The sequence below is a fragment of the Ceratotherium simum genome, chromosome 8 (assembly GCF_057802395.1).
Source record: "Ceratotherium simum simum isolate JZ-2026a chromosome 8, ASM5780239v1, whole genome shotgun sequence".
NCBI lineage: Eukaryota > Metazoa > Chordata > Mammalia > Perissodactyla > Rhinocerotidae > Ceratotherium > Ceratotherium simum.
This window is the reverse complement of record NC_141907.1, coordinates 32286485-32310372: the sequence shown is the minus strand read 5'-3', so window position 1 is coordinate 32310372 and position 23888 is coordinate 32286485. Positions and strand designations below refer to the sequence as shown.

General features: G+C 38.1%; 1 protein-coding gene across 6 annotated transcripts in view; it reads right to left on the bottom strand.

The window, feature by feature from the left end:
* Positions 1-23269, bottom strand: part of KLHL5 (kelch like family member 5) — a 79245-nt gene extending 55976 nt beyond the window's left edge. Inside the window, exons 1-3 of one of the 6 annotated variants that reach the window (XM_087434195.1) lie at positions 22980-23071; positions 18146-18243; positions 17063-17182 (exon numbers count right to left, since the gene is read on the bottom strand). The gene's annotated coding sequence lies outside the window, so the exon portion shown is untranslated. Of the gene's footprint in view, positions 1-17062; positions 18244-22979 lie in introns of those variants that run through there. The other 5 variants (XM_087434196.1, XM_087434198.1, XM_087434199.1 and 2 more) reach the window with 5 other exon arrangements.
* Positions 23270-23888: the final 619 nt, after the last annotated feature.

The window sequence follows — 23888 nt, the reverse complement described above, 5'->3', positions numbered from 1 at the left end:
AATCCAAAGACTTAAGGAGATGTAAATGTTAAAATGTTAAACCATGCCTGCACTCCCAAGAGGGCCGAAAGACCCTTTTCACCAAGATATTGAGATATATATTAAATATCTCTCTCTTTAATGTAGTAGCTGTTGTGAGTAAGCTAGAGATGCAGATGAAAGATCAGCCACTGAAATAGGCTCCTTGATTTTAATTTAAAGGGATACCAGGATCTTGGGTTGACAAAGCCCAAGTAGCAGCATTTAACCATCGCTGTTGTGATTATGGGTTTAGTTACATGCATACATACATATGCATATATATATAAAAAAAACCACAACCACCTTTTGTATCAGTGGACTGATATTGCATAGTTTTTTCACTAAGACCTTTATTTTGTCAATCCCCCTCCACTCATTCTACCCAGTAATCAATGCTGACAGCTTGGTGTATAGCCTTTCACAGTTTTCTCCATGTTCATAAAATCATATGCAAACTTATATACACATATACAGGAGTTTTTGTTATTGTGTTATAAAAGAGGGATCATATTGTATACATCTTTTTGGCATTTTGCTTTTTCCACCTAATTTTATACACACACATGGAAATATAAACTAATAATGATCTTTTTAACAGTTGCATAATATTTCAAAATCATAAAACACAATTTATTAAACTATCTCCTTGCTAATGGGCATTCAGGTTGATTTCAGGTTTTTGTTTTTGTTCTATGCTATTAAAAGAATATTGAAATAAACATCCTTGGGAGGCTTTTATGTCTATGGAATTTATTCCCAGAAATGCAATTGCTGGGTTGAAGGTATATGTATTTTAAATTTGAATAGTTTACTTTCCTAAGATTCACATTTTCAAAAGCGAAGTGAGCGTACCCTTCTTGTCTATTTTCATAGGCCCAGCAGTGAACAATGAGTATTATAGCTCTCCCAACCACAGATGACTACTGAGCTTGAGCATATTTTCACAGGTTAATTGACCATATTGACTCAGAATTTTCTGAACTACCCATTTATACTCTTTGCCTATTTTTCTCTTGGGCTGTTTGTCTTTTCCTTAGCACTAACTAGAAGCTCTTTGTATATTATAGATATTAACTCTTAATCTGCCTTGTTTTGCAAATATTTTTTTCTATTTCCCAAACGAATAGCTACTAGTGCCTGCACGTTTAAAAACATTTTAAAGTTAAAGTTTGACACACATTAGAAAAGTGTGCAAATTAGAAGTGGAGAGCTCAATGAGTTATCACAATATGAACCCACCCAGGTTAAGAAAAGAAATATTACCAGCACTCAAGAAGTCTGCCTCATGCCCCTTCTCAGAGGTAACTATTATCCTTTGCATCAATTAATTTTATCTGCTTTTGAACTTCATATAAATGTACTCTTTTTTTCACCATTGTTTTGAAATTAATCTGTATTGATGTCTATAGCAGCTGACAGTTGGTTTTTATGGCTATATAGTATTCCACTGTATAATATACAATCATCAAAATCCATTCTATTGTTGACAGACATTTGAGTTGTTTCTAGTTTTAGACTTTTGCAAATAATGTTGCTACGAACATTCTTATACCTGTTGTCCGGCGTACATGTACATGCATTCCTGTTATATATATAGACCCACAAATGAAACTGCTAGATCATAAGATATGCTCATGTTCAGCTTTGATTGTTGTTACCAATTTAGACTCCTACACGCAGCATATGAGAATTCCAGTTACTCCACATGCAGCCAACACTGGTATTGTCAGTCTTTAATTTCAGGCATGTTGACAAGTGTGTAGCGGTATTCCATTTGGTTTCTTTACATTTCTCTGATTATTATCATGGCTGAGTAACTTTTCATGTTTTTTGGTCATTTGGATATCCTCTTTGTGAAAGGTCTTTTGTTTAGGTCTCTTGCTCTTTTTTCCTATTAAACTGGGTCTGTCTTTATTTTCTTGATTTGTAGGAGCTCTTTATATTTCTAATATGAGCCCTCTATTATCAACTTAATTTTAATATAAACCATCCTTTTCCCACTAAATTGAGGTATTATTTTTATTATGAATTGGCTCCCCATATACACAAAGATCAATTTCAGGAAGCTTATTCTGTTCCACTGTCTATTTTTTATGCCAATATTACACTGTTTTAATTATAGTATATTTATAATATGTTTAATATTTGTTAAAGCAAGTTCCCATCTCCACATATCTCCTTCTAAAATATTTTTAAAAGCTAATTTTGGATATTTACTCTTCTATATATATTTAAAATATTATCCAATCCTCTCCTCAACAAACAGCCCTAACCCTATTGAGATTATAATTGGAAGTGCATTAAATTTGTTTATTAATTTTGAGATGATTGGCATTTTATGATATTAAGGTCAACCATATATGTTTTTTAGTTTGTTCAGATCTCATGCTCATCAATAAGGTTTTAAAATCTTTTAACTATAGGTCCTGTGCCTTTCTTATTAATTTTTTATTGTGTTCTTTTCTTTTCTTTTTTTTGTCACTGTTGTAAATGTAGTAACTTTTTCCTAGTTTCATTTCTACATGGTTATTACCATTATAATAAAAGTATTGAGTACATTTATCTTATATCCAGTCATTTTACCACACTTCCTCATTAGTTATTCTTAAAATTGGTGTGCATTTATAATTATGTTAAATTAGATGTACTTTTGGGACATCAAAGTGGAAATGTCAGATAGTTGGATAAGTGTTCCTGGAGCTCAGATCCAAGCTCCAAAGAACTCTAATAGATAGAAGTCCAGTAGTGGAGAAGCCACCAAAGGAGACTGAGAAGGAACAACTAATGAAGTAGAGGAAAATCAGCAAGGTATCGGTGTCAGGCAAGTCAAGGGATAATGTTGTTTCAAGGCAAAAGGCATGTCACTATATCAAATAAGAGGCCAGGAAAAAAAAAAGTCCACTGGAGTTGGCAACACAAAAATTTTACCAAATCAGATAGGAGCAGTTTCAGTAAAGGGATGGGGTTCAAAGCCAGACTGTACTGGGTTGAAGATGTAAAGGAAAATGAGAAATAAAAGAGAACATGTACAGACAACTCCTTCAGAAAATTCTGCTGAATAGTGAGGCTGTGGAATGGGACTGTAGCTGAAGGAGTTGAGGGATCAAGGCAATGGATTTGTTTTGCTTACTTGATTGTTGATTTTTAAAAATATGGAACATATTAGAATGATGAGAATGATCCAGCAGAAAGGACAGATTGATGATTGCAGAAGGAAGCACTGGAGCAAAAAAGTGAAGACTTTGATAAAAGGAAAAGGAATGGCACCTAAGCACAGTGGACGGCTTGGATAGTCATAGTAGGAGGGATACTTCCTCTATTGTAAGATTGATAACTTTCTAAACGCACTGATTATTTAAAAAGGAGAGAAAAGATATGCACTAAGCAGTCTACTCAAATCAAAAATCAAATCAGCCTTCTAAAAGGAGTCATGAAATAATAAAGATTAGAGGAAAAACTAAAGAATTAAGAAATAAAATGATAGAATTAATAAAGATCTAGACCTTTAAAAATCTGTCAATACATTCTATTACCTTCTCGCAAGAATAATCAAAGAAAAACAGATTAGAACCTAGAGGATAAAATAAAAGTTATAATAAAGTAGAATATTTAAATAAAAGAGTTGAAAAATAAAAGGTCAGTATTGCTACAAAAATTTTACATGTCAAATTGAATATTTCCACAAGGGAAATGCTGACAAACAGAGGGAAGTTAAGCAAGCAAAGCTGGTAAATACTCTTCAAAGGCAGAATTTGCTAAAAATCTTTTATAGCTAGGTCTCTACATAATAATTCTGCTGAAGGTTAAGCATGCACAAGCATAGCTACTTTGGGGAAAAATCTTCATTCTAACAAAACATGTTCAAAAATTATCTACTGCTATAGTTGCTTGTTATAGCCCCAACGTTAGAAGGGGGTTTACAGAAATATTTCCCAGCTTTAAGTGAATTCTTGGGCCAAATACTTTCTCTGTAAAAAATATGCAGTAAGCTTAAGCATTAATGCTTTGATGGCATGAAATTCAGCATTTACTTAAATAACATTTTTTTCTTCTGTCCCATCAACTTTTGCTAAACAATATAAAATTGTTTTGCTCAAAAATTTATCAATCTTTGATGAGAAGTATTTCCTAGGGTAATTATTTATAAAAGATCAATCCATATTAAAGTCAATACATTGTTAAATTGTCAAAATGGTTTTCACTGACTGATCTATATAAATGAGATACCTCACCATTCTCTAGATGCCTGACCCTCTTAATTTTTTTTTATAGCACTTATCACCATCTCGCATATTAGATGTTTATTCACTTATTTGTTGTCTTTATCCTCACTACAAAGTAGGTTCCAGTAGAGCCTTGTTTAGTTCACTGCCGTAGCCCCAGCGCTTAGGACCATACCTGGCAGACAGTAGGTGCTCAATGGATATTTCTCTAATGAATGAATGAATCCTACAGTTATAAGAGCAATAATAAAAACTATACACTTAAACTGTACATTTTTTAAATTATAAAATAAAATTAAGAATCTAATATAAAAAACATATTAGAGAAACATTTACCTCTGGTGAAAAAACTTTTTCAGTATTTTTTCAACTGAAAAGGAAAATCACAATATATTACTCTAAGAATTTCTCTATTTCATTCTTAAGGCAAAAAATTTTTATCACTTTGAAATCTAATGGCTAAATAGCAGATATCTTTTCACACCGACACAACACTTTCTTCAAACCGATTATCAAATTATATTCTGTACCTCTCTTTTATTTTAATAACTTCGGTTTACTTAAAGATAACTTGAGATACAAAAGCTCACATGATATTCAGAATAGATAAATGTCAATTATGAATACATTTTTCAAAATGTAATTAAGGAATCCACATGCAATTTCTGCTTCAAATCTGCTCAAACGGTAGTTTGTGAATTTAAAAGATGACACCATTCAGTATGACAATAGCAACACTGAAACGTCATTAAGATAGACTGCAGATGGGCCCACTTCAATAGCATGGCTTTTAAAGCTACGGCTTCACTCAATTTAAATCACAGCTATTCAGTAACTGGTTTAGGGTCAATCATTATTATACAAACCTCTCCTCACATACAGTTGTTTTTTTTTTTACTGATGTTTTAATAGTTTTTAACATTGTGAAATTTTGGGTTGCACATTTTTGTTTGTCCATCACCATATATATGTCTCCCTTCACCCTTTGTGCCCACTCCCCACCCCCATTGCCCCTGGTAACCACAGTACAGTTTTCTTTGTCCATGTGTTGGTTTATATTCCACATATGAGTGAGATCATACAGTGTTTGTCTTTCTCTTTCTGGCTTACTTCACTTAACATAATACCCTCCAGGCCCATCCATGTTGTTGCAAATGGGACGATTTTGTCTTTTTTTATGGCTGAGTAGTATTCCATTGTATATATATACCACATCTTCTTGATCCAGTCGTCAGTCGAGGGACACTTAGGTTGCTTCTTGGCTATGGTGAATAATGCTGCAATGAACATAGGGGTGCATAAGCCTCTTTGGATTGTTGATTTCAGGTGCGTTGGATAGATTCCCAGTAGTGGGATGGCTGGGTCATAGGGCATCTCTATTTTTAATTCTTTGAGGAATCCCCATACCATTTTCCATAGAGGCTGCACCAGTTTGCATTCCCACCAGCTGTGTATGAGGGTTCCTGTTTCTCCACATCCTCTCCAACATTTGTGTTTTTTTTTTGTCTTGGTGATTATAGCCATTCTAACGGGCATGAGGTGATATCTTAGTGTAGTTTTGATTTGCATTTCCCTGATTATTAATGATGTTGAACATCTTTTCATGTGCCTATTGGCCATCTGTTTATCTTCTTTGGAGAAATATCTGTTCATTTCCTCTGCCCATTTTTTGATCAGGTTGTTTTGTTGTTCAGTTGTGTGAGTTCTTTATATATTATGGAGATCAACCCCTTGTCAGATGTATGTTTTGCAAATATTCTCTCCCAGCTGGTGGGTTGACTGTTCATGTTGATTCTGGTTTCGTTTGTCTTGTAGAAGCTCTTTAATCTGATAAAGTCTCACTTGTTTATTTTTTCTTTAGTTTCCCTAGTCTGGGTAGGCACGTCATCCAAAAAGATTCCTTTATGACCAATGTCAAATAGTGTGTTGCCTATATTTTCTTCTATGAGTTTTATAGTTTCAGGTCTCACCTTCAGGTCTTTGATCCATTTTGAGTTAATTTTTGTGAATGGCGATAGCAGATGGTCCACTTTCATTCTTTTGCATGTGGCTGTCCAGTTTTCCCAACACCATTTATTGAAGAGACTTTCCTTTCTCCATTGTATGGTCTTAGCTCCTTTGTGAAAAATTAGCTGTCTGTATATGTGTGGTTTTATTTCTGGGCTTTCAATTCTGTTCCATTGATCTGTGTGTCTGTTTTTATACCAGTACCATGCTGTTTTGATTACTATTGCTTTCTAGTATGTTTTGAAGTCAGGGATTGTGATGCCTCCAGCTTTGTTCTTTTTTCTTAGGATTGCTTTAGCTATTCAGGGCCTTTTGTTGCCCCCTATGAATTTTAGTATTCTTTTACTATTTCTATGAAGAATGTCATTGGGATTCTGATTGGGATTGCATTGAATCTGTAGATTGCTTTAGGTAATATAGACATTTTAACTATGTTTATTCTTCCAATCCACGTGCATGGGATATCTTTCCATTTCTTTATGTCATCATCGATTTCTTCCAATAATGTCTTGTAGTTCTCATTGCATAGGTCTTTCACCTCCTTGGTAAGATTTATTCCTAGGTATTTTATTCTTTTTGATGCAATTGTAAATGGTATTATCTTTTTGAGCTCTCTTTCTGTTAGCTCATTATTAGCATACAGAAATGCAAGTGATTTTGTACCCTGCGACTTTGCTGTAGTTGTTGATTATTTCTAATAGTTTTCCAACGGATTCTTTAGGGTTTTCTATATATAAAATCACGTCATCTGCAAATAGTGAGAGTTTCACTTCTTCGTTACCTATTTGGATTCCTTTTATTCCTTTTTCTTGCCTAATTGCTCTGGCCAAAACCTCCAGTACTATGTTGAACAGGAGTGGTGAGAGTGGGCAGCCCTGCCTCATTCCTGTTCTCAGAGGAATGGCTTTCAGTCTTTCCCTGTTGAGTATGATGCTGGCTGTGGGTTTGTCATAAATAGCCTTTATTATGTTGAGGTACTTTCCTTCTATTCCCATTTTGTTGAGAGTTTTTATCATAAATGGATATTGTATCTTGTCAAATGCCTTCTCTGTGTCTAGTGAGATGACCATGTGGTTTTTATTCTTTGTTTTGTTGATGTGATGTATCACATTGATTGATTTGTGGATGTTGAACCATCCCTGCGTCCCTGGTATAAATCCCACTTGATCATGGTGTCTGATCTTTTTAATGTATTGTTGTATTCGGTTTGCCAATATTTTGTTGAGGATTTTTGCATCTATGTTCATCAGCGATATTGGCCTGTAATGTTCCTTCTTTGTATTGTCTTTGTCTGGCTTTGGTATCAGGGTGATGTTGGCCTCGTAGAATGATTTAGGAAGTGTTCCATCTTCCTCTATTTTTTGGAATAGTTTGAGAAGGATGGGTATTAAATCTTCTTTGAATGTTTGGTAAAATTCACCGGAGAAGCCATCTGGTTCTGGACTTTTATTTTTTGGGAGGTTTTTGATTACTATTTCAATCTCTTTACTTGTGATTTGTCTATTCAGATTCTCCATTTCCTCTTGGTTCAGTTTTGGGAGGTTGTATGAGTCTAGGAATTTATCCATTTCTTTTAGATTGCCCAATTTGCTGGCATATAATTTGTAATAGTATTCTGTCATAATCCTCTGTATTTCCGTGGTATCCGTTGTAATTTCTCCTCTTTCATTTCTAATTTTATTTGCTTGAGCCTTTTCTCTTTTTTTCTTAGTAAGCCTGGCTAAAGGTTTGTCGATTTTGTTTATCTTCTCAAAGAACCAACTCTTTGTTTCATTAATCCTTTCTACTGTTTTTTTGGTCTCAATTTCATTTATTTCTGCTCTGATTTTTATTATTTCTCTCCTTCTGCTGACTTTGGGCTTTGTTTGTTCTTCTTTTTCTAGTTCTGTTAGGTGTAATTTAAGGTTGCTTATTTGGGCTTTTTCTTGTTTGTTAAGGTGGGCTTGTATCGCTATGAGTTTCCCTCTCAGGACCGCTTTTGCTGCATCCCATATGGTTTGGTATGGCATATTTTCATTTTCGTTTGTTTCCAGATAGTTTTTGATTTCTCCTTTAATTTCATCAGTGATCCATTGGTTGTTCAGTAGCGTGTTGTTTAATCTCCACATTTTTGTCACTTTCCCAGTTTTTTTTTCGTGGTTCATTTCTAGTTTCATAGCACTATGGTCTGAAAAGATGCTTGTTATGATTTCAATCTTGTTAAATTTATTGAGGCTTGCTTTGTTTCCCAACATACGGTCTATCCTTGAGAATGTTCCACGCGTGCTTGAGAAGAATGTGTAGTCAACTGTTTTTGGATGGAGTGCTCTGTATATGTCTACTAGGTCCATCTCGTCCAGTTTTTCATTTAAGTCTACTATTTCTTTATTGACTTTTTGTCTGGATGATCTATCCATTGATGTAAGTGGGGTATTAAGCTCACATACAGTTTTTAAGACAACAGTATTGTTTTATGAGTAATCTATTTTAATGGACGTATTCCTATAGTTTTAAGTGTGTAATATATACTGCACGAAACACATCAAGAACTAATTTTACTGTGCTAATCCAGCAGTGCTTCATCTCCCTAAGTTTTTCCTCAACCATAAAAAGAATGAGTTACAATACACGATTTTAAAGAACCCTTTAAAATTTGGTGGTTCCAGGATATTTTTTAAACTTTGCCAAATTAGATCTTTTATCAGAATTTGGCTTATTTTAAAAATTTGAAAATTAATATAATTCACTAACATTTAAATTCCGCTAACATTTAAAAATGTATGATGGCAGAAAATATCAGTTAATTATTTACTCATATTAGAAAAAATTAGAGATTTACTTTTAACTTTAATTCCAGAAATACAACAGATATTCTGTACCTCTCTTCCAACCTCATAAAAAGAAAACATTACATTACAAATGCAAAAAAGGCCTGGATTATGTAAATTCAACAAATATTTGTTCTGTATGCAAAAAGAAGCCAGCCCTGGTGGTGTAATGGTTAAGATCCAGCACTCGCACCGCCAAGGCCAGGGTTTGTTTCCCAGTCAGGGAACCACATCACCCCTGGCGGATGCATGTTGCTGTGATGCTGAAAGCTATGCCACTGGTACCAGCAGAGTGACCCATGGTGGACAGGTGTCAGTGGAGTTTCCAGACTAAGACAGACTAGGAAGAAGGACCTGGCCACCCACTTCTGAAAAAATTGGCCATGAAAATCCTATGAACAGCAGTGGAGCACTGTCTCATTACACACTGGAAAGTGAGAGGATGGCACAAAAAACTAGGCAGGGTTCCACTCTACTGTACACAGGGTCGCTAGGAGTCGGAATTGACTGGAGGGCACTAACAACAATGTAGAAACAACACAAAGATGAGAAAAGAGGCAGTAAAATCCATCAAGACAGGGACCACTATATTCCTAACAACCTCTATAGTGCATAGCATTCAAATATTTACTGAATTTAAATCAAAGAATAAATTAATGGCACAGACCTTGATTTGAAAGATCTTAAAATCTAGCAGAAGAGGGTCTTGAATGAAATCCTTACTGAATTATCAAGAAGTAAGTATATCCTTTATTTGGGAGATAATGAGGTTCTTGAGTTGAAGACTTAGAGGTATGCCTCAAAAGAATTAATTTGGCAACAGTGAAGAACGGATTTGCAAGCGAAGATACCATCAATCGGTTAGAAAACTCTTCAAGGTGAAAGAGTTAACCTTGGCTGGTAGCAATGAGATTTGAAAGGCAGATGTATGTTAAAGATATTTCAGCGACAGATATTCCAGTCAATCTGGAACTCTGAGCACAGTAAAATCCCCCTTGTCAGATGAAAGCCATAGTTAGTCCATCAAACGAAAAAGTCAGTAATCATAAAAATTATATTTATATATCCTTAAAGAGTTTAACTGAAACACATAATGCATATTCATTCACAAATCTTTTCATATAAGGTTAATGCCATATATGTGTTATGGGCCTTCTACTGAGTTTGAGTCCTCTTTCTTGCATAAGCCATGCCCACAATGATCCATCACCTATGATCTCCTCTGTGGTTTCTATAAACGGAGAGAGAACTTAAAAACACTTCTGAAAGAATATGAATACAGAATCCATTAGACCACTGGCCTGTCCACCATGAGATAAAAAGCTGTGCCAGAATATAAATTAATACACTGCTTCCTTCAAGGAGAAAGTCTTACTATGAAAAATGTCAGCTGAACCAAACAGTGTCCTTAGTGATGTAGTTAATTTACATTCCTCTGTGAGCTCATTTCCCTGAGAACCACAAATAGTCTAAAGACCAGTTAGCTGGTCCACGGACTTTGACAGGCACTGCTTTAGACTTTGACAATCTCCCCTTCTGTCTTTTATAGTTATCCAGCCTTCATCCAATTTGACACCACATTTGTTAATAACTCATTTATTTTGAGATGTCCCAAAGCATTCAACTTAATTTTCAAAGAAAGAACTTTTTTCTTATACTCTCATTAATTTACATGTTCACTAACGTTTTATAGTTATTATAACAAGCATAACTGTTAAAAACAGGTTTGTGAATAAACACAACCAACTTTTGGTAAGTACCCAACTCAAAAGGTAAGCACAGAGGTGTGCAGGTCTACTCTGGAGCAGCCTACTTGGCCATGAACATTCAGCTGGCCCTTAGGATCAGTAAGTACATTTGACAGAGGGAAGAGAGTGCATTAGGTTAAAGTTATAAGTCAGTTCAGAGGTAGTTGGTCGAGGGTGCTTCTGCTGTTATTTTCCCACATTATCACTTCTTAATGGTGGCCTAAGTGATACAGCAGAAAGAGCCTGAGTCAATAGCTAAGCCACTCACCAGATGGCTGTATAATTTGGGCAAATCACTTCACCTTCTTCATCTTCAGTTTTCTCTTCAGCAAAATGGGATTCAGTAAGTAGTATGTGCAAGTATTGAGTCAAGATCTGGATTTGTAACAGCAACTACTATTTCCTGAGTGCCTGAATGTGCACAATAATATGTGAAATACTTTACACTGAATGGGGCATTTGGTTGCCACAAAAACTCAGGCAAACAGGGGTCATTTCCCTGCTCCTATTACAGATGAGGACACTGAAGTGAAGTGAGGTTACATATATCTGGTGAGTAGTAGGGTACAATGTGAATCCAGGACTAACTCTAAAGACCATATACTTTCAAGTATGCCACACTGCTTCTAGCTTTCAAAATATTCTCGTTTGCAGTTTGCAAATTCTCATTTGCAATATTTGTACAACTAAATGCACGAATAGTTGATTTGTACAAAGTTAGATATCTAGGAGAGAGTAGTAGAGCAGACTTAAATTCTTTACCAAAAAGATCTGACCAAACTAAAAGAAAATAAGGGAGCAAAAAAGAAAAAAAAGAGTACTTAAAGAACACATCATTCCTAATATAACAAAAACACTGTTAAGTTCATCATAATTGCAATTAAATGTCAAAATGGCACCAAGTATAAGTGCCTCACAGATTTCTCCCCACTTGGCTCCCTCCCAATTTCTGTCATTATTTCTTATAGGGCAAAATGCTGACCCACATTAACATCAAAAGTACCTTTTCATCCCTCAACTGCCTATCAGTACTAATATCTGATAGTAGTGCAAGCAACATTTAAAAAATTAGCTAAATTACACTTCTCCAAAGAAGATATACAGATGGCCAATAGGCACATGAAAAGATGCTCAACATCACTAATCATCAGGGAAATGCAAATCAAAACTACACTAAGATATCACCTCATGCCCGTTAGAATGGCTATAATCACCAAGACAAAAAACAACAAATGTTGGACAGGAGGTGGAGAAACAGGAACCCTCATACACAGCTGGTGGGAATGCAAACTGGTGCAGCCTCTATGGAAAATGGTATGGGGATTCCTCAAAGAATTAAAAATAGAGATGCCCTATGACCCAGCCATCCCACTACTGGGAATCTATCCAACGCACCTGAAATCAACAATCCAAAGAGGCTTATGCACCCCTATGTTCATTGCAGCATTATTCACCATAGCCAAGAAGTGGAAGCAACCTAAGTGTCCCTCGACTGACGACTGGATCAAGAAGATGTGGTATATATATACAATGGAATACTACTCAGCCATAAAAAAAGACAAAATCGTCCCATTTGCAACAACATGGATGGGCCTGGAGGGTATTATGTTAAGTGAAGTAAGCCAGAAAGAGAAAGACAAACACTGCATGATCTCACTCATATGTGGAATATAAACCAACACATGGACAAAGAAAACTGTACTGTGGTTACCAGGGGCAATGGGGGTGGGGAGTGGGCACAAGGGGTGAAGGGAGACATATATATGGTGATGGACAAACAAAAATGTGCAACCCAAAATTTCACAATGTTAAAAACTATTAAAACATCAATAAAAAAATTAAAGGTCAAAAAAAATTAGCTAAATTAATAATAGATGGCCTTTTTATCCACCAACTCATCTATAAAAGTTATCACAGTTGATACTATGAAGACCATAGCATGATTATAACAAAATATTTACATTTTAAAATAGCCCTTTGAGAAGTTTATAGCAATACAGGCCTACCTCAACAAACAAGAAAAATCAAATAAACAATCTAACAGTGTACCTAAAGGAACTGCAAAAAGAACAAAGCCCAAAATCAGTAGAAGGAGGGAAATAATAAAAATCAGAGCAGAAATAAATGAAATAGAGACTTAAAAAACAAGAGAAGAAAATCAACGAAAGCAAGAGCTGGTTCTTTGAAAAGATAAACAAAATTGACAAACTGTTAGCCAGACTCACCAAGAAAAAAAGAGAGAAGGCTCAAATAAATAAAATCAGAATGAAAGAGGAGAAATTACAATGGACACCTCAGAAATACAAAAGATTATAAGAGAGTACTACAAAAAGCTATATGCCAACAAATTGGATAATCTAGAAGAAATGGATAAATCCTTAGAATCATACAACCTTCCAAAACTGAGTCAAGAAGAAACAGAGAATTTGAATAGACTGATCACCAGTGAAGAGATTGAAACAGTAATCAAAAACCTTCCCAAAAATAAAAGTCCAGGACCAGACGGCTTCCCTCGTGAATTCTACCAAACATTCAAAGAAGACTTAATACCTCTCCTTCTCAAACTCTTCCAAAAAACTGAAGAGGAGGGGAAGCTCCCTAACTCATTCTACAAAGCCAACATTACCCTGACACCAAAACCAGACAAGGACAACACATAAAAAGAAAATTACAGGCCAAGATCACTGATGAACATCAATGCAAAAATCCTCAACAAAATACTAGCAAATTGAATACAATAATACATTAAAAAATCATACACCACGATCAAGTGGGATTTATTCCAGGGATGCAGGGATGGTTCAACATCTGCAAATCAATCAATGTGAGACACCACATTAACAAAATGAAGAATAGGGGCTGGCCCCGTGGCTTTGCAGCTAAGTGCGCACACTCTGCTATGGTCCGGGTTCGGATCCCGGGCGCGCACCGACGCACCGCTCATCTGGCCATGCTGAGGCAGCGTCCCACATATGGCAACTAGAAGGATGTGCAACTATGACATACACCTATCTACTGGGGCTTTGGGGAGAAAAAAGAGGAGGACTGGCAACAGATGTTAGCTCAGGGCCAGTTTTCCTCAGCAAAAAGAGGAGGATTGGCATGGATGTTAGCTCAGGGCTGATTTTCCTCACCAAAAAAAGAAAAAAGAATACAATCCCATTTACAATTGCAACAAAAAGAATAAAATACCTAGGAATAAACTTAACCAAATAGGTGAAAGATCTATACACTGAAAAGTATAAAACATTGTTGAAAGAAATTGAAGACACAAAGAAATGGAAAGATATTCCGTGCTCTTGGATTGGAAGAATTAACATAGTTAAAATGTCCATACTTCCTAAAGTAATATATAGATTCAATGCAATCCCTATCAAAGTTCCAACAACATTTTTCACAGAAATAGAACAAAGAATCCTAAAATTTATATGGAACAACAAAAGACCCCGAATAGCCAAAGCAATCCTGAGAAAAAAGAACAAAGCTGGAGGTATCACACTCCCTGATTTCAAAATGTACTACAAAGCTATAGTAACCAAAACAGCATAGCACTTGCACAAAAACAGACACACAGATCAACGGAACAGAATCAAGAGTCCAGAAATAAACCCACACATCTATGGACAGCTAATCTTCGACAAAGGAGCCAAGAACATGCAATGGAGAAAGGAAAGTCTCTTCTACAAATGGTGCTGGGAAAACTGGACAGCCACATGCCAAAAAAATGAAAGTAGACCATTATCCTACACCATACACAAAAATTAACTCAAAATGGATTAAAGACTTGAATGTAAGACCTGAAACCATGAAACTTCTAGAAGAAAACATAGCCAGTATGCTTTTCGACATCGGTCTTAGCAACATATTTTCAAGTAGCATGTCTGACCAGGCAAGGGAAACAATAGAAAAAATAAACAAATGGGACTACATCAAACTAAAAATCTTCTGCACAGCAAAGGAAACCACCAACAAATGAAAAGACAACCTAACAAGTGGGAGAAGATATTTGTACACCATATACTTGATAAGTAGTTAACATCCAAAATATATAAAGAACTCATACATCTCAACAACAAAAAAACCTAACACCACAATTAAAAAATGGGCAAAAGACCTGAACAGACATTTCTCCAAAGAAGATATATAGATGGTCAACAGGCACATGAAAAGATGCACAACATCATTAACTATCAGGGAAATGCAAATCAAAACTACAATGAGATATCACCTCACTCCCGTAATAATGGCTATAATTAACAATATGGGAGGGGCCAGCCTGGTGGCGGAGTGGTTAAGTGCACACGCTCCGCTTCAGTGGCCCCAGGGTTCACAGGTTCGGATCCCAGGCTCGGATCCACACACCATTTATCAAGCCATGCTGTGGCGGCGTCCCATACAAAGTAGAGGAAGATGGGCATGGATGTTAGCCCAGGGCCAATCTTCCTCAGCAAAAACAGAAGGATTGGCAACAGATAGCTCAGGGCTAATCTTCCTCACCAAAAAAAAAAAAAACAAAAAAAACAAGACAGGAAACAACAAGTGTTGGAGAGGATGTGGACAGAGGGAACTCTCACACACTCTTGGTGGGAGTGCAAACTGGTGCAGCCACTATGGAAAACAGTATGGCGATTCCTCAAAAAATTAAGGATAGAACTACTGTACGATCCAGCTATTCCACTGCTGGGTGTTTATCCAAAGAACACGAAAACATGCATCCATAAAGATACATGCACCCCTGTGTTCATTGCAGCATTAATCACAATAGCCAAGACTTGGAAGCAACCTAAGTGCCCATCAGGGGACAAATGGATAAAGAAGATGTGGTATATATAACAATGGAATACTACTCAGCCATAAGAAATGACGAAATCCAGCCATTTGTGACAACATGGATGGACATTCATGGTATTATGCTAAGCAACATAAGTCAGAGGTAGGTCAAATACTGTATGATCTCACTTATAAGTAGAAGATAAAAACAACAACAAACAAACACATAGAGACAGAGATTAGATTGGTGGTTACCAGAGCGGCAGGGGGGAGGGAGGTTGGTGAAAGGGGAGATTACGCACACGTGTGTGGTGATGGATGGTAATTAGTCTTTGGGTGGTGAACATGATGTAATCTATGCAGAAATAGAAGTATAATGATGTACACCTGAAATTTATATAATGTTATAAACCAATGTTACTGCAATAAAAAAAATACTCATTGATAGCAAAATAAAATAAAAATAAAAAAATAAAATAGCTCTTTGACTTGATGACAGGTAAAAACGAAAGATTTCCTTGCCACTCACTCCTTGGATTTTGTGAACTGAAGTATATATTTGCTGTGGCACAAGGATGAAAATCGTAATACCATAAGGATGATGGCAAACCACTGCTAAATTCCTGTCTGATCCTTTATGTTTGGCATGTGCTGAGACACCCAACTGCCTTATGAGCCATAAAAAGTAATAATCCAGATAACCATGATTTTGTCTTTTACTGACCTGAACCAAATCCAGTAAGTGTTTGTCTTCTGTGTGGCTTTATGGTAATGGAGGGGAAAAAAGTAATGAATCAGTCCTCTCTAGACACAAATATAATCAAACAAAATTGCCTGGGTTCTCTGAACACATAATGAACCAATCACAAATGAACTTGATTCTGCTGCAAGACCCATCAGATTTTATAAATTATATATTTATATTAGATAGAACAGTGCAAGTCAGATAAGGAAAGGTAGTAAAGACAACGCAAGCAACAGAGGAGAAAAATGAGAAGCACTCTGCTTCTCAGCTGCCCGTAATTAGAAATAGTTAATCACTACAAATGTTAATTAAACCAGTTAACCATTAAAGAAACTCTGGCTTGCCCTACAACTAGACGTAAAAAAAGAAAAAAGCCACTAAAAGACTGTTCTATAATTTAACTCCAGCCAAAAGCAAAGTAAGGCATGCTAGTGAGTCAAACGGGGATCAGTGGAGACCAGGGAAGGCTAGAATTACTTCTTAGTGTTATTCCAGTCCTCTTAGGAGGCAGTTCAGAGCAGTCCTTCCTAACTCCCAATCTCCTATGAGGGAGGTGGGGGGTGGGGGGTGGGTTGACAAATTTAAAAGGACAAACTGGGTCAGGGGCCTCCAAAAGACCATGCTGCACCTATCCAGCAATTCTAAACTCCTGGAGAGCACAGAACTGGGTATTCCTTCTTTCTGCTTATCAGAGAAATATCTCCCCAAAGAAAGGCACATATTAAGTAGAAATGAACCAACCAGCCTCAAGTTTAAAGCTCCTCTAGTCCACTCTCCACGACAGCCAAAGTAACCTTCCAAAGTACAATTCTCGACCATATCACTCATACTTAAAACGTTTTTTTGTTTGTTTTTGATCACCTACAAGATAAATAAAAGCCAAGATCATTAGCATGGAACTCAGTGTTTTCAACAACCTAGTAGTCCTTGCCTATCTTTCCAGCCTTACCTTCCTCTCAAATTCTTGCTATTTCACACTTTTTCCATCATAAAAAGAGTTAAACCACAATACATCAGAGGAAGCAAAATGAATATTAGTGAATACTTCCCAAATGAAAAGAACTATGGGAGACACTGTGGATAATACTAGTGAGAGTAGAGTTAAAATCTTTTTCCCTTCTTCATTTAACCTTCAGTTAAACTCTCTTAGCTCTGTTCCCTTGACAATCTAATAGAGGTAGCTATGTCAACTATGTTACTAGGTTAACATTGCATATAGTAAAAATGATTAGTAAATTTGTATCTGGACTCAGAGGAACTATAAATGAAGTATATACACCTCATAGGAAGCCACAGTTTTAACTTCCCTGAGTGCGACCGCACTTGTAATTGGCTCATCTCTTGCAGGGACCCTGGCACCTAAGTCTACAGAGTTGTATAACAGATATTGTCTCCTGTGGGACATGAGATTTTTTTACGCCAAGGCAGCTCCTGCACCTGCCTGATGTGAGCTTTACCTCCTCGCCCCTGGGCTTTCACTTGGAGGGATCTCCCAGATGGCTATACGAACTGCTTACATGGACTGCTGTGAGGATGGCAGCCCCTGATAAGAACATTTGATGCTGCCTTGCTGGCAAACTGTAGTTCCTGTCTGATATCCTTCTGAGTAAACAAGCCTACAGTAGTTTTGTGAATCTGAAGGTTTAGTTGAACCTAAGAAGACCTGTTCATTGGCACAGCAGCAAGAGTATAATAAGGTCTTAGAATGACATTCCAGATGTTCTACTATTTGTACCCAAACCCCTTCCCCATTTCGTCTGCTCTTTTAGCCTCACATACATCCCTGACAAATCCCACTTAATCTCTTACACAGCTTTTACTCACCTTCCTCTGTTGTTATTCTTTTTCTGGGGATCCCCTCTTTCAGGTAACATATACTACCTCTCCCAGGTCCATTCGTTCAGCCATCTGCTGAGGTGAAGCTGTGGATATTTTTCAACCAGAAAGAAAGGACATACTGCATAGGTAAAGAACGCAAGGGAACTTTGCTAAAAGAAACTAACTATACACAGCTTACTGAAAAAGAATGGAAATTTATTGAGAATAAAAATAGGTTAAGTTGGTGGAGAGATATGGCAACAGCATATTAAAGTGTAAAATGTCCAGTGTTCAGACCAATTTGGATAGTAGAAAAGAGCAGAGCAAAGTGGTATAGTAAATGCTCCCTTGTTCCTGCATTATAAGCCTTGGAGAGAAGCCAGGGAGCCCTGTATCAGCATCAAAAGCAGGTGTTGTAAGGGTTAGACAATTTAGTAATCTGTACCTCGGGAGAGGGAGAAGGGATGGACGAAAGGATTACAATGGAGATGGCGTTTGCCAGTGTTCAGGGAGGGGATATTGTTGCTACAAGTCAGTTCCAGTTCTACTTTCCTATCCTGATTATCCTAATCAGCCTGTCCCACTAGAATTTGCAAGCTGATGGTAATTGTGTAGTGGAACTTTCAACAGCATCACAGGTTTCTTTAATCTCAAACTATTAGAACTGCTTCCTTCTCTATTACAAAGTTACCTTACCTTGTCATACTTTACGGCCAACCCTATTATTTCCAAACTCTGATAGTGGTTAACTTAAAAACTAACCAAGATGTGGTACTTAGAAAAAATTTAGTTCTTCGGGAGTTGCTAAAGGCTCTAGTTAGTTTCCTTTAAGTATGTGAACTCTTAGGTTAAAATACGCATCTGACAGCAAAACAGAGAAAACCAGTCAACAGAGAAAAAGAGTATATGTGCAGGGAGAGACACTGGCAAGAAATCATATAGACCTGGAGAGGGAAAGCAGCCCCAGCTCCTAACTTTCTGTTATTGTTTCTGAGACTCAACTGCACTTCCGGCCCTTGGACTCTGTGACATAAAGCTATATCCCTCTTCTAACAAAATACTCTTTTTGTTTAAGCTAGTTTAAAGTAATTTGTCACCAAAAAATCCCTAAGACCAAAAAAGGTGCTTAGGGGCAAAGTATACCAGTATATATATACATAATCAAGTTTTATCATACTAAAAGATTCTGTTAATGTTGTTTTAAAGAGAAAGGGAAAGAGAAAACTGTTATAGCTATTTTCTATTAGGGTTGTAAACTTCCCATTCATCTTTTATTCTCACAGGATCTAACACGGTGCCTTATCCACATAACATTTAATAAATGTTTATTGAATTGACCTGTAATTCAAAAAGAATGAAATGCATTTGGTCAAAATAGTATGTCTAATTGTGAAGTTTTCAAAAACATTTCACTTCTAATTAATAAAAGATGTTCTTTATAATTCTCACTAGCATAATTCTGTGATTAAACACACATATATATATACAAAAAAAATTTCTATTTTCTATTCTCTAAATAGAATACTGGAAAACATAATTTGGATTTGATTTATTCAGACTTTATGTTAATTCACAGGACTATAAAGCCTGCTTAGTGTAGTCATTAAGACTGTCCAGGGACTATTCCAGTTCTCCTCCTTCTGGGCACATGATAGAATTGCATTTCTCTACCTCCTTGAAGTTGGGTGTAGTCATGACTTGTTTGGCCAATGAAACGTCAGTGGAAGTTCCATGTGTCACTTCCAGGTAGAAGCCTTTAAGCACCAATGTGCAATTCATCACATCCTTTCCCTTGCCCTAACAATGGTGGAAGCACGTGTTGAGATGGAGCCTCTGACAACCTGGGGCTCCAAATGACTACCTGGAACAGAGCTCCTCTGCTGACCCTAATTGTACAAGTGGTGTGATTTATGAAATAAACCTTTGTTGTCTTAAACCACTAAGATGTGAGGGTTTTTGGTATAGCATAATCTACTCTACTTGATATACTCAGCAAACCCCTCTGTCATAAATGGGGTGAAAACACTGAATAATTCTGGCCCTCAATTTGTCTTCAGAATGGTAACATATGTATAGCAACACATCATTATAGAACACTTTCTTATAGAAGTGTCTCTCACTATCCAAACTCTCAAATCCCAAACATAGGAACTGAATGGAGTCAGACAAATTTTTGGACCAATTCCTCATTCTGTCAACTCTCACTACTTACTATCTGAAACTCAGGGACCAAATACTTTTGGCTAAGGTGATATTCCTTGCCCTCCAAACTCTTGCCATCTGCACTCAGGAATGGAAAAAATTTAGACAGTAAAGGATTCTTGATACATTATTTCATTTGTGCCCTTAAAGCTGTTTTTCTACTACCCAGTACCTATTAGACTTTCAAAATCTATTGAATGAATTGTGTGTTGTCATCATTTAAATTTTACAAATAAGGAAACAGAGTCATAGGGGTTCATGAACTTGCTGGAAACAACCCTGCACATTAGTGGCTCAACCCCAGATTTTCTGTCTTCAAATCCCCTGCTCTTTCCACTATGTACCATGCTTTCTAAGGTCTCTTACAGCCACAGAATTCCAGGATTTGATAGTCAATTAATAGTACCAACACTGTTTGTGATAAAAAGCACATGTTAATCATATAGTTACATCCAAGAACAATTAAGGGAATTGTTTAAAATTCTTTAAGGAATTCTACTTGTCTAAACCTAATCTAATTCATGACCCTGAGTACCCCGAAGCACAGGGCAAGAAGAATTCCTAGAGATCACTTGGTCCAATAGCCAACTTGCAAAGCAATGAAGAACCATGAAAGAATTCAGGGGGAAAGTAGCCTTTTTCTTTGATATACAGTATGTATATAATTCTGACTTTTAGATTATCTTCACTTTGGTTCTTACCAAATTGGCTAAACTCAAACTCTTTGCTCTCCAATTCTTATCAAATCTCAGTTATAAGAAATACTCATGAAGAATTGCCTAAAGGATAAGAAATTCATCCATTTCTATAGGTTTAGTGGTTCTCAACTTGTGTTCTATATTCAAATAAATTTGGAAAAGGTCACAAAATATATCCCCCTTTAAAAGAGTAAACTTGAACATTAGCCAAAAAATTGAGTAAAAAACTATTGAGATTTATCCAGCTCAGCTATCTCAAACTTACTTGAGCTCAGAATCTTATTTCAAGAAATAAACTATTGATTTCTCATTCCTTAGAACACGGTTTGGGAAATACTGGTCTAAGTAATTCTAAATGGTTATGAATGGATCCAGTTAAGCCTTCAGAAAACTTATCTTTATAGAGTTTTATTATTGCCCTATATTGAAGAACACTGTTGTCCAAGATTATTTTCTGCAGGGATATTTTAAAGATGTTGTCAACTGCATCACACAATCCTCCTTTTTATTAGGGTCCATGAGAAAATGTTCCTCTCATGGCTCATTACTAGAAAATGCCCTGCTTAGGCAGAAGAATTGGTTTGTTTTTATCTTGGAATTAGACACACACTGAAACTTACTTTGTTCCTCTCTCTCTCTTTTTTCCTGGCTGCTAGGAAGCCCAGAGCCAAAACCGTGACTCACCTCCAATACAGGATCTTATAGTATGCACTTGGTTTTATCTTTTCCCTTGACTTTGTGTTTTTTCCCCCTGCTCTGCCTCAATTTTCTCATTTAGTTTTGTTTTACCCTATTGTACTAAGGACATCAAGTTGTTTCAAATTATTTTTAGAACTATATATCTATTAAGTCCTATCTTACAATTTCATATTGATTTCTCCCCATCTGCCCCATTACCCAGAAATATCAGTGTATCACCTTCGTGTAAAAGTAGTCACATAGTTATGACAACATAGAATATATATTATAGAGAGAGAATATATATATCAATATATACTATAGAACAGAACACACATTCACAATAGTCAAATCTGCAAACGCTTAAAACCAGAAAAACAGTCATTGTTTTTCCACTGGTCTAATAACCAAAAAGACAAACTGTTTTCTAAACGGAAGGAGAATTACCATTTATTGGGTGCCAGTAACTACTAGGCACTTTACTTAATACACAAGTTTCATTTTTTAAAGAAAGAAGGGTATTTGCACATACATAATCTCTGGAAGGATGCACAAGAAACTGGTAATACTGGTTGGCTTGGGGGTGCAGGGGTGGGTGGGGAGAGAGACTCTGTATATCCCTTTCGTACCTTTTGAATTTTGTGACGTATCAACTATTCAAAAATATTTTAAGAAATCAAATGCAACGATAATAAAGACGGCAGTAATGCTTTACTCTCTGATACAGCAAACTTTCTTCGCCAGCTTTTGATCTCAGAGTAGGCACCGAAGTGCCCAAATGAAAAAGTTTCCACCAACATGCCGGTTTGTATTGAAAGCAAGTCCCTTTCTGATGCTCCGCACTCGGAGGGTGAGGCAATTATTTAAAACAAATACTTAGATTCTGACAGCCTGCGGGTAACAATGAAAAAAAAATCCGAAATGGTTTCCAGTTTGTTTTATTAGTAGACCAGTGCGGGGAAGCAGCGAGGATTCTGGACAGCAGTCCGCGCCTCGGCCGGCCGGCCGCACTCCTCGCGTCCACAACTTCGCACAACTCGAGGGCGGCGCGGCGCGGAGGCCGGGCCGGGTTCGAGCCCCGGCGCGTGGGGGAGGCCCCCGCTGGCCCCCCGCTCCGGGCGGAGGTGCCCGGGAGCCCCCTCCTGAGGGCCCCGCGGGACTCGGGCCGCCGCGGCCCATCACGGGGGTCGCGGGGGCGGGCCTCGTCGCACGGCCGGCCCGCCGCGCCCCCTCCCCGACGCCGAGGAGGAAGTCGCACTTACCGCGTCGGGCTCCCGAGGCGGCCGGGGGTCACGGCGGGGCGGGCCGGCCAGGCCTGAGCAGGAGAGAAGGCGGGGGGCGGGCGCCGCCGGGCCGAGGAGAGGGATGCTCGGCCCCTCGGGCGCCCCCAACCCCTTCCCGGCAGCCTCACCCCCGGCGCCGGCCGGCCCTGAGCGGGCCACTCCGCCTCGGTCAGGCTGCACCAGGCCGGGGGCAACAAACTCCTCAGGCAGCCCCGAGGGGGCGGGCGGGCGAATGGGTGGGGGTCGGGGACCAGCTCGTCAGTCAGTCCCGGCGCGGCGCGAGCGGCTGCCCGCCCCGCCCCCTCCTGCCAGGCCCCGCCCCCTCCTCGCCGGGCCGGGTGCCCCGGGAGACCGCCGCCTCAGCCCGGTTGGCAGTTTCTCTTCCCCCCGGCGCGGGCGAGGCCGGGGGAAGAGGGAGAGAGGAAGAGGCGGAGAGGGGAGCTCGTGGGGGGAGGGGGACGTCAGGCTGGGCGGGGCTCTCGGGGAGGGGGCGGGGCTCTGGGGGAGGGGGCGGGGCGCGGCGGACCTGACAAAGATTCCGGTTGTTCCCCGCCCCTTGAAACTGGGATAAGGGGAATTCCTGGGGGTGGAAGTTTAGGAAGAGGTCCCTCTGCAGGGCTGGAAGGCGATCAGAGAGCGGGCCTGTGGTTTTGATTCCTTGGAGAAAGGACTATATTGTCCTAGAGCTTTGGGGGAACTCACCAAGAGTTGCCTCTCTGCTCCAGCCCTTGCAACTCTTCCCTTTGCAACAATCTGATAATTATTGTTCTCCAGGTAGTGGGGTTGTGCCCTAGCAGTTATGATCCTCAACACTGTGGCTGTAATCGTTGTTTTCCAATGGTGGAATAATAGGAATTCGACAAAAGTAGGTTCTTTATTCATTCCTCT